Raw genomic sequence first — 12,453 nt, forward strand, 5'->3', positions numbered from 1 at the left:
TGTTCGCATCAAACCCCAAGTCCAAAATAACTTGGTCCATCTCATAGTCTCCTATTTGTGCGGTAAGCCTCACCTCACGCCTTGTTCTCGCCTTATCCTTACCAATATTTCTGAATACGTAGGGTCCATTACGAGCATTATCCTAACTAGCACACTTATTTATCAACTCTTATAGTCCTTTCACAACCTTGCTATCATGCAGTAGTTTCATACAAGTCTCCAAGAAGATGGTAAGCACAGAGGGGTCAACCTCCATAGGTGCACTGATGTCTGGTAGTTTGTTCTAACTCCATGAGGTAGAGGCTTCAGCGATCCTTTTCTTTGCTTCTATGAATATTTCCTTCATGCACTCCAGATCGAAATCAATCTCCTTTTTCGGGGCCTTGCGGACCCATCGACCTTCTTCAGGATGTTTTCCCTTATCGTCACCAGTCGTGATCCCGCTTCGAAACACGATATTCACATTCAAGTCCTATTCGCAGGGGTCGACCCTCATCATCTGTAAGTTCTGGGTAGGATCTTGAGGCTGCACCTTCTTCTCCTGCATCTTGGCCATCATCACAGGAAATTCTTTGATTGTGTGGTCAAACTGAGTGCAGTATTGACATGATGGGCATGTTTGATTTGTATACTCCTATGCGTAGTGTCCTAGCATTCCGCAATTATATCAAATGACTTGCCCACAACCCCTACTAGGTCCTCCTCCTCCTCAGCCTCGTCCACATCCCTGATATCCTCCACATGCTCCCCCAACGCCCTAATCCGTAGGTTGAGTTTCTACTTGCATTAAATAGGTGGGTGTCCTCTCCATCATTAATTTATAGCTTCGACAATGGCGCTCATCATGGCCCATTGATTTGCAGAAATCGTAGAACAATTGTTGTGGTGTCTGCACAAAATTTTGCAGTAAGTGACAATTATTTGTTACGTGTTTTCCCGCCACTTGACAGATAGCGCACCAGAGCGTGAACCCCGTACTTGGTCCTACTGGAGCTTCCTGCCTTAGGGGCATTTGCCCCCCCCCCTGTGATGTAATTCGTGAAGATAGGGCAATGATCTTTATCATGCCCCTAGCTTTTACACTTGAGCCACCAAAATTCTTTGCGCACCTTCGGCCGAGCCGCTTTTTCTTTTTTCAAGCTCTGTAGTTCCAAGCAAAGGTTATGTAGCTCTGCCTATATCTATTGAACCCCCAACGAAGCATCCTGAATAGGAGCTTTATGCAATTTCGTTGCAATTTCCAGAGCTTCTGCCTGAGTTCCTATCTTTTGCTGTGATAAAGCAATCCTTAGGTGGGGCAAGAGCGTGGCTATAAACCAATCATGGTGGTGACTATCTATGAGATTCATATTAGCTTCACGGATCACGCACTTCATTCTTTTATCTATCTCCCATGGCGTTTCACTGGGTCTCGTCATGATTTCCTTAAATCCAATTACCAATTGCGAGGCATACTTATGCTTATCGAATTCTTTGTTCAAAGCATCTAAGTATTTGCTAATGACGCCAACGGATTATCAGTGCAGTGCTTAACATACCATGTCAGTGTGAAATCCTACAAAGTAGTAACCAATTGTGCCTTCTTTATGTTATCATCTGTAATCTGTTGTGTTGTCCACACAGCCTTTGTAACAAACAAAAACTGATATGGATCCTCACTTCCTAAGCCTTTGAAAACTGGCAACTTCATTGTATTTGACATGTTGACTAGCGGCGATGGTGGTGGCGATGTGGGTGAAGGTGTATGTTGTGGAGGTGAAGGTGGAGGTGGTGTGGATGGATGAGGTATTCGCGGAAAACCCCGCCTTATAAACTGGACAACGCTCAGCGGTGAAGCCTGTGCTTCTCCCTCGTCGTCACTTACAGGAGGTTCAATCAACAGGATATATTCATGGCATGTTCTTCCCCCATCCCTGAAGAGCTTCCCACTTCACGTAGCTCCAAACATCAAGGTAATGGCATAACCCATTTCTCACACAAAAACATCTTAATCGAAGTATTCAAAGACCTTACATACTTACCTCGTGGTCCTTTGAAGAAACGATGCTCTGCTTCACCGTAACTAACTGAGGTGTCGACTGTGAACTCTGCAAAAAATCCTCCTATAACCCAATCAAGCCAATGGTCAATAGCGCGCGTGATCTTATCTTCAGAAGCTTCCAACCTCTGCACTAGCTCTAGATTCCAAATTATTGGACCGTTAAGCTTCCACTTCCCTTAGTTGTTTTCCAATTTAGCTATCCACTCGTATAGTTCAATCAGGAAGGTGCAAAAGAAATTTTCATGTATTTCTGTGTACAAATATTTGTCCAATCACTGTCCTTTTGTTAGGCACATATTCTTATTTTCTTGCACCGCAAATTCATGGATCTTTCTATCCAACCACTTCTCAATTTCCTTCTTGGTCAGATTCCAGTGATGTGACATCACACATCTCTTTATGCAGATCTCGATCCCCACAACAAAACCATTTGTTGGCTTAGGGGGTCCTGACCCAGGTTCAGATTTAGTTGCACCAAAAAAATCCCTACACTACTCATCCTTTCGACATCAATCCGTAGTGCGCGGACTGAAGTCTCATCTGAAGCAGTATGGGAGGATGCTAGAACCGAGTTTCCACACCCTGAGATCAGAGTGATGTCCTTCTAAAACCTAGACCTGCCTTCACGCATATCTTTAAGCACTTATGGCTTATCACTCTAACTTCCTTTAATCAGCCTCTAGACCTCTGCGAAGGTCTACAACTAGATTTTGAGGACCCTAAACTGGTGAACTAGCTACTTACGTGCACCATAGATTACTCTTAGACTAGTATTTACTCAGATCTACCTAAGTGTTCGATAACTTTAACAGAAAGTGTTATGATCTTCACGTAATCGCTTAACATTAACTACGTTCAAATACTAAGACGGATCAAGTAAATTCGCGCATTAATACATCATTATTTTATACAAACATCATTCCATCGCAGCATATATTGCAATCATACATAACAAAAGTAAAGAGCTAAGACACAGGAATTCCTGCAACAATCTTCTTTGTTGATCTTCAATATAGGTTTACAGACTCAATACTTCCCTGCACACTCAGTTGCGGACACTACTCTATGCCTCTATGCACTCAGCTATAGCGCCTTTCCCTCCTCTAAGTCTTCTATCTCTGTGCTAGAATTATTCGCTCATACCCATAGACTTCCTTTCTTACTTGCCTTAGACTTTCTAAGACACGCCTATTTATACAATCCCATGGTCCATTGACCATGGGTAGATCTCAAAAGACGACTCAACTTTACATAAAGAAGGTTAAAAACCTGTTTTGACTCTTAACTAGCTATGTGCTCCGCGACCACAATTTGCGGAGACTTTTCATCTTTTTACATCAAAACTTGGGATTCTGCCCCAAAATTGACCCTAGGGGACCCCATCCCAACACTCCATCAACAGAGTTGTACAAAGTGGAATATGACCGTACTTTCATATTTTAACACTCCCTCTCAACTAGGGAGAATTCCACCTGCATCATGTCATGTGTATCTTGTCGTAAAATCATATCCAATCTCAAGTATATCATCATTTCATATCATCATTGATCATCTCAGGTCATCTCTGGCTCATTCCTTCTTATATCTTGATTGTCCATGCTCATATGCTGAATATTCTCGTATCTAGAAGAAGATTTTTTCATTGGAGGAGAGCCTAAGCTACCACGCCCTCTATTCATCAGGATACTACCTGGAATTTCTATCAGTGCGCTACTACCTGGAATCTTTGTTAGCATGCTACTGCCTAGAATCTCTATGAGCGGGCTAATACCTAGGAATATCGGTGGGGAGTCAAATCTACGACCCACATCATCATTAGAGAGCATATCATCAGGGAGCATACCTCAACCTGGAACCACATCGGGGAGCTCAATCTCAACCCAGAATCTAATGGGGAAGCTACTACTACTACCCCATATTTAGAAATAGGTGATATAGGGGAGCTACTACTCAACCATGGGGGATTCACTCAATGAACCTCTAACATAGCATGTGCATTCATGGCATACTAAACAATACCCTCAATTTGACTACATATTGGAAAATACCTCTAAAAATCACATTATTTAACCCCCCACCAATACAAACCCAATATATCTTCCCAATTTTAAAAACCCCTATTTTCACTAGATATTGTAGCTTCCATTTTTTCATTAACGTTTTCTATACCCCTTTGTATTTTTTCATTAACTTTGAGCTCCATTTTTTATACCCGCCAATATAAAAACCCTTTACCCCCTATTATATTCTAAATATATTATGTCATTATTTCCTCAATATATATCCCCCAATATGAATGCACATGGTATGGTATTGCTTTCCCATCGAAGCCCCCGTGTACTCAACCAATCCTATTGCCTATTGATCTTCCCAACAATGACCCTCAAGAGTCATCTATAGAACACCTACATCATAATCAGAGCTTGAAGGAGATACCCGACTTACTAGGAGGTAAGAATCACATGCCTCCAGGCCTCCTCAACTCATTGGCCAAACAAGGAGGGATAATCCCAACAAGCTCTACTTGTGGGTATGATGCTAATTGGGGTATACTCTACAAATACCAAGATAGGGTGAGCTACTACTCCAACCCTATGGGTAATATTTAAGGGTGATACCCTATTTTCTAGAGTTCCCTCAACCCCAGGAGGCCTCTATCTCAATTCCTCACCTTGGGAGCTCAAACAAGGGGGAAGAGTTGACTCAGTGTCCTCAATCAACGATGTTCTCATCATACTCATATATGGTATCATCTTGATCATGATGTAGCAATAGAAACAATCTCTTGTTAATGTAGGACATCAAATCAAATATCATATTAGAACATAAAAAATCATATATATATATATATCATAAAAGGATACCATATTCATCCTCCCTCTCAAGAAGGTGCCAACCACACACTTAACATACAACAACATTGTCTCAATCTATGAAGGTAAACTAGTCCCAACTATATGCGGAATTCTATGCCAATAATTTCCCACTTTTTGTCATCATAAAGTATCCATGTCATATCCAGATCCTACTTAGACGGCTCTCCAAGGATCTTCTTCATCTTGCCACATGGCTAGTCATGCTAACAACATCGTACTCAACCTTGGTCCTGCTATGGACCTCTCATCCAAGATATCATGGAATAATTGTAGGGAAACATCTAAATTTTCTCATCTCATCAATAAAGGTCTAATCATCATCAATACACCCAAGTAGTCACATATCACAGGAAGATCATCCCATGCAAGTAATTTTAAGGATGTTAGGAAACAAATCAAAGTGAATGAAGCGACTCAATCATGAATCGACTTAGGTTCTATGCACATCAAGTACATATACAGATGAATGTTCAAAATGAAACATCAATGCTTCAATCAACTGTCAGTTGCCAAGATGAGTTCAAAAATATCTCTTCACAACTTCTTGAAATTCAATTGAGGTGTCCAAGGATTTGCATTTCCACTTTCCAATACTTCTTCAATAACTTCACAATATAGATTTTATTTTCCTAACTTCAGAAATCAATTCATCATACCATGATTCGTCATTTCAAGCTTCAGAAGCCATCTCCCTCTTACTTTGATCATCATAGGCTCATTTATTGTTAAGAGTATACCATCAATATAAAAGCAAAACCAAAACCAAAATCAAAGTCATACCTTGGAACACTTTTGAAGTAGAGGTTTGGATCAACACATCTTCTTCTTGGCTTCACTAGATAACTATCAATGTGGACATATCTGGATCAGGGAGCTAAACAAATATAACACTTTACTAAACCAATATGATTAGCCTTACATTAATCAATGTTGTCAGATCAAAACTGATATCAAAATCATCACAGTATCATAGTATCATATTCTTTCGACCAGGTGATAGGTAGAGCTCTCATCAAGCCATGACTTTTTCTATTATCATGTCAATAAGTTTTCATAAGCAATATCAATCCAAATCTTATCAAGTCATCCTCATGATCAGAAAATAAGTCATTTCCATCACTAGATTCAAATGTATACACTAAGAATAAGTTATGCAGGTTCCATCCATTCATTGTCAGATTACTTCACACTAAATCACAAGTGTCAATAATTCAAAAAATGTACTAAGAACAAGGACGCAAATACAAAACCATTATCGAATACCAATATTAGTCACTAAAATTCATCATGCCCTCATAGCATTGTCATCAAGGAAACTCATCAATTATCAAATCAAATCACTAGTCATCAGGTCAAATCCCAAATTCGCTATCATAGTGAGATATATAGTCCGAGACATATCTCAACATCAAGTCAAAGCTCTAAGTCATTATCAAGCATCTAGTATGTTGGGTGAAATATTTAAGGATATTTTAGGCATCCTTTCCCCCATTTTTGGCCATTTTCCCTCATTTGGGTGCAATCTCCCTAGTACAATGTCACTCCCTATGATACAAAATAAATCTTTTCTGTGACATATTATTATGTTATTTTTTGCTAAGTATTGAATGAAACGATGCTTTCTTTGGGATGACTAACTAGGGTATCTTTGGAAGAGTTATTCAGAATGTTTTTCTTTCAAGTATTTCCATAGCTACTAATAGCCATGGATGAACAGTTGGTGTTACATGGTTCAAGTTGATGTTACCCCTTGGGTTTTTAATTTTCTATTGTACACAGTTCGAATTGTTGTTACACCATGAAGTTGTTGTTACACTACGAATTGTCAAAACTATAGCTGCTATTTTCAAAGACAATTGTCAAGGGTCGTATAAATTAATTCCATGTGGACAGTTAAGAAGATCTATGCGATTATAATTGTGTCTAAACAAGAGTGGTGTAACCACAAAAAATCTTTATTGAAACAGCTTGTAACAATTTATATCTGATCCATTTCCCTAATTTTGGGACTCTGAAAAGACTTTATAAAAAAAGAGCTTAGTCTCATGTGAGGGGGATGAACATAACGGAGACAGTACCAACATTTTGATATGTTACTCTTCAATTATTTTGAATATAAGCATATCTAGCGATGTTATTTCAATTTTTGTGTTGAATTTTTAACTAAGTTTTCGTTTTCTTCCTGCACCCTGCTAGGGAGGAAGGGCCCTCCTCTTTAGAAGGGATTGCAGTGTTGTTAGGATATTTATTTCTTTCATGCGTTAAGTGTGGATTTAGTATTATCATTGTACATGTTTGTTGTGGATAGATACACTTCTGCTTCCAGATTTATTGTGTGTTGTTACACAGATTAATCAATTCCATGTTATTTCATTCTTGTTATATATTTAGTTGATAATGTATGGCGTACTTATATTTATTCTGAAGTTTTTTGAAGTGTGGATTCTTTCCTTTTCTAGTGTGTTTCTTTTTTGTAGTGTGATTTTTAATTCCTGCAAGTTCATATTTCCATTCTGCAAGATTATTTTAATTTATGCAAGCATGTTCAATGACATCTTTTCTTCTCTGTTTTACCTGGTTATTACATGTATTGAAACGGATAGTGTAGACACCTTTGAAATAAAAAGACTTATGCTTGTTGATAATTAATGATTATGGAAGGACAAAACTGACCAAACATTTTGGCGATGTTGTCGAGGAAGGTTGTTAATTGATACAATCAGCTAGCACTTTCTTTTGAATTCCCTTTTGATAGAGTGTTTCTAATTTTACAGGCACTGGGTGGTAAGACGAGAGCTAAGAACCAGTGCATCACTCTAATATACCTAAGTAGGATCACCACTCTAATAATTAGAATAGATAGGGTGTGTAAATTTTTTATTTTTCTTTTGATAGCGTGTCTTTAATTTTACAGGCGCTGGGCAGTAAGACGAGAGGTAAGAACTTGCGCATCGCTCTAATATACCTGAGAGGGCTCACCACTGTAATAATTAAGACACTTAGGGTGTGAAAATAATTACACATAGGGTCCATGTGTAGAATGTATGAGTGAAGAAGAAGAAAAACGTAGAAACTCTAATAAATCTACAGGGAAAATTGGTCATAAAAAGAACAAGAAAAATATTGATCAAGGGAGAAAAACATTTATCCAAGAATTGATCTCAAAAGCAGAGAGAGAGAAGTCAACACCACATAGGGACATAAGAAAAATAGGCCCACAAAAATCTGCTACTTCTACATCAAAAACAGGAGTATCTGGTTCCTCTGTTTTAGGACCCCATTTTCCTCAAACTAGCCTGCAAACTCCCAAATCTGTAAGCTTAACTCAGGAACAACATGGAGAAACTAGTGGCCAGGATTTTTTATTAGAAGGACATGGGGAAAGAAGTGGAATCATCAAAAACTAGAATCAAAAGAACATTATTCTACTTTTTAATACTCGGACTCAGGCAGTGTATTAAAACAACCAATCCCAGAACAATCTGAGCCATTATCACAAGAGTCTCTATCTACAGAACATTCGCCTGAACAATATTTAGAAGGATACTCACCAGAACATGAATCATGAGAATTTATAATGGGGAATAACAAAAACAACAATAATGGGATAGATGCCACTATTGCCACTTTTGAATTTCCAATAAGTGATATAAGGGGAGAAGCCCCCATGAAAAATATCCCTCTATCATCCCTTCTGTCTTTCCAGGGATTCATTGTAGAAGATCCTGATACATTTTTGTTTGAGTTTGATGTTATGTGCAGGAGTTATTATTACACTTTAGACACTCCAGAAGATAAAAATATTTCCTGCCACTCTTAAAGGAACAACATTAAGATGGTTTATGGGACTAGGTTCTGCCACTATTTGAACATGGGGAGATATGAAGACTATGTTTCTGGAAAAATGCCAAGACTATTGTCGAACCAAAGATATAAGAGAGGATATATTCATAATTACATAGAAGGAAGAAGAGAACTTGAATATTATATAGAGAGGTTCCATTATAACCTATAAAGGTCTAAACATAGTGAGCTAGATACAGATAGTTTGAAAATAATATTCATCCAAGGAATGAGAAATTAATTCCTTGACATGTTGAACCTATTAAAAAAATGAGATATATCTCAGGATCCATATGATGAGATAATAAAACTTTGATTAAGGTGTTCCCGAGGAATGTCACAAGGAAGAAGTATGGCATGGGATGCCTCTATTAAAATACATAAATCTATGAATGGAGGTGTGACCAGAGCTAAGATTGGAAACCTGTTTGAAAATATCAAGACCAATCTTCTCAAAACCTTATCTGCCCAATTGAAGACAGCACAAGTGAAAAAGGCACAGGATGAAGCTAACAAATTCGTGGCTATGTTCTACCCAAAATGTAAAGAGAAACATTCCCTAAAGGAATGTAGAGCCAACAACATCAATTTCTACAATCTTTGTGACCGAGAGCATATTACATACTATTGCCCAAAGCTTCCAAGACTGAAGGTAGCACTCAAAGAATTAAGTGAGGAGGTTCAGTCTTCTTACTTTATTGGGTCCAGGAAGCCTTGGCAACCATGATGACTAGGTATGTCTCAATATTTTTTTTTAATCTGTGGAATAATGTATATAATGCTCAACAATTTCCATGGTAGTATCCTACTCCTCCAACTCAATTTCCTTCACCATGGAACGAATGGTCTCCTTCTCCACTTTTTTGGTATCCTCCATCTCAGTCATATTCTTGGCTCCATAATTGGAGGGGAAACTCTTTAGGCCCAGTCCCTCCTATGTTAGCAGTACAACAATAATTGCAACTTCTGCCTCTCTCAGCATCTGCTACTACTCCTCCCATACATCCCCAATTACTTGTATAGACTAATCCTAAACCAAATAATAAGTAAAATTAGAATACAGAAGCTCCCACTTCTTTCCAAACTTACTAATGTTGAAAATGGCAACAAGAAATTGATAAAAATAGAAGTGCTAAAAATAGTACTTTGGGTACCAATGCTGGATTGGGCAACAGGGAATGAAAAATGGAAGTGCTAAAAATAGAAGTTCTATTTTTAGCAGTTCAATGTGGAATCCTATTTTAGTCAGTCCCTGGACTAGAAATAGGAAGTAAAATTCGAATTTGATATTAACAGCAGTTTGTAAATTAATTAATTAATTCAGTTTGAGTTAATTAGTTAAGGAATTATGAACTTGAAGTTTATGTGATCACATGCAACAGTTTATCTATTAATTGAAGAATTTATCCATCAGTTAAAGAGATAAGGATGAGTTGTAATATTGAGTTGTAATTAGTTGGCTTAGTTAACTGAGTCAAGTCTAGTTAGATTAATTTAACAAGTCGTTAAATTAATGAGATTCAATTTGTTAATGCTTGCATGCATGTAACAACTAGCATTTTCAGATAACTAGAGATTCACTCATGGATAACTCATGCATGTCAGTTCAGACAGAGACCCAGTTGAGATCAGATGGAGGGACAATGTACTATCAGTTGCTAGGATATTCCTTGGTGAATATTCCTTGCATGCAGAAGGAATATTATTCCTTATGGATTGCGTAGTTGGACCTGAGGTTACAGCAGGTATGATGTGGCCAATTCACACATGTTATGACATTGGACCCCAATCAAAACTGCACAAGGAAATAGGAGCTTGGAGGACTTGTGGAGCCTATATATACAAGCCTAGATAGTCCATGAGCTACATCATCAGAGTACAGAGAGAGCAGGATAGCTTTTGAGCTAATTCTTTTTGTATGTTGTTGAGGATTTCCACTTGATTGATAATACAGAGATGGGGTTTTAGGCTGGTGCTTTTCCTGGATAAATTCTTTTGTGTTATGTGTGATTGATTCCTTCTTATCAATTATATGTGTTCATTCTTGATGTTGCTCATGGTTGATTAGCTTCCACAAAGTTTATGGTAGATGTAGATCTAGTATTATGCTTTAGTACATTGCATATATTAGTTTGATCTGCAAGTGAAATTTCTACATGATATCAGTGAGCTAGTTGATTTGTAGAGAAAATTCTACACTACATTACCCCTATTGGATGAAATGTGATCCACCTTCAATTAGGAAAAATAGTAAACTCAAAAACTTCCCTTGTCATAATTGAAGAGGAATGTGAATCACTTAGGGATGATCCTATGGATTTTGATGAAACTGCTACACATGTAACATATGATTCAAATAATGTTGACACATCTGTAACAACCAATCCAATTGTTATAGTAACCAAGGATCCTCCATATCTGCAAAGACTAGCTGAAACTAGGATGATTCCACACCCTGAATATGATTTTCTTGGGGAGTTAAAAAATCTACACATAAGGATTCCCTTGGTGCAAGACATTAAGGATGTTCCCGTGAAAATAATAAGAGACCTATCTCTTAAGAAACCTGGAAGGAAGCCCAAAGATCTTGTTACCATCCATGTGATGTGAAAACTGACAAAACTAATGAATGGTCAGCGTCTTTTGGCCAAATACAATGACCCAGGGAATCCTACAATCATTGTTTATATTGATGGGAAGCCCATTCCGAACACATTAATTGATTTAGGGGCAGAAATCAATGTAATTACTAAAGAAATATTCACCACTTTAGGACTTCATGGGCTGAGACAAACACCTACAGTGCTAGAACTAGCAGATAGGTCACGTGTTAAACCTGAAGGAGTGGTAGAGGACATAGTCATCACAGTGGACTCCTGGAGGTATCCAATAGACTTCCTTATTTTACAAACCAAATCAAATCTGGGGAGACATCCCCTGATATTGGGAAGGCCTTGGTTGGCCACTACAGACATAGTCATAGGTTGTTGGTCAAGCATCAAGATGATTTCAGATGGACAAGCCACAAAGAACCTCAACTTTTATTCTCCTGCAAAACCAAGTATGGATTTGCAAAATCCCTTATGGGATGAATTTGAACCTGAATCAGATCATTCTCAACCACTCCTCACTCTTGGTAAAGCCCTGTATTTTAAGAATGAAACTGATGATGATATTATCAATGGATTTATCAACAATTCTCTTGTTATTACTTCTATTTATGATTTAGGGGTAGAAGATACCATGGAAGACTTGAGTCTAGAACATATCAAAACCACCCCTAATATCAAGAGCATCCTAGTTGAAATAGAGCGATATTAATCCTAATCTAACTCCCGAATAGAATAAGATGTTATTACAGTTGTTCCAGAGAAATCAAAAGGCATTTGCATGGGATTACACAGACATGAAATGCATTCACCCTAACCTGTGTACCCACCACATCTACTTCAAATAATATTTCAATCCAGTTAGGCAGCCACAGCGACACATGAACCCAGCACCTAAAGAAATAGTAAAAGAAGAATTGAAAAATTGCAACTTCATTTATCCTACTTCTGACAGCCAATGGGTATCTCCACTTGTTATTGTTCCTAAAAAGAATGGCAAATGCAGGATCTGTGTAGATTACATAGAACTTAACAAAGCCACTCAAAAGGACCATTTCCCTTTTCCATTTATAGATCTAGTCCT

This window comes from Pinus tabuliformis, chromosome 9 (assembly GCF_031772625.1).
Source record: "Pinus tabuliformis cultivar Carrire ecotype Pingquan chromosome 9, CPIR1, whole genome shotgun sequence".
NCBI classification, from domain to species: domain Eukaryota; kingdom Viridiplantae; phylum Streptophyta; class Pinopsida; order Pinales; family Pinaceae; genus Pinus; species Pinus tabuliformis.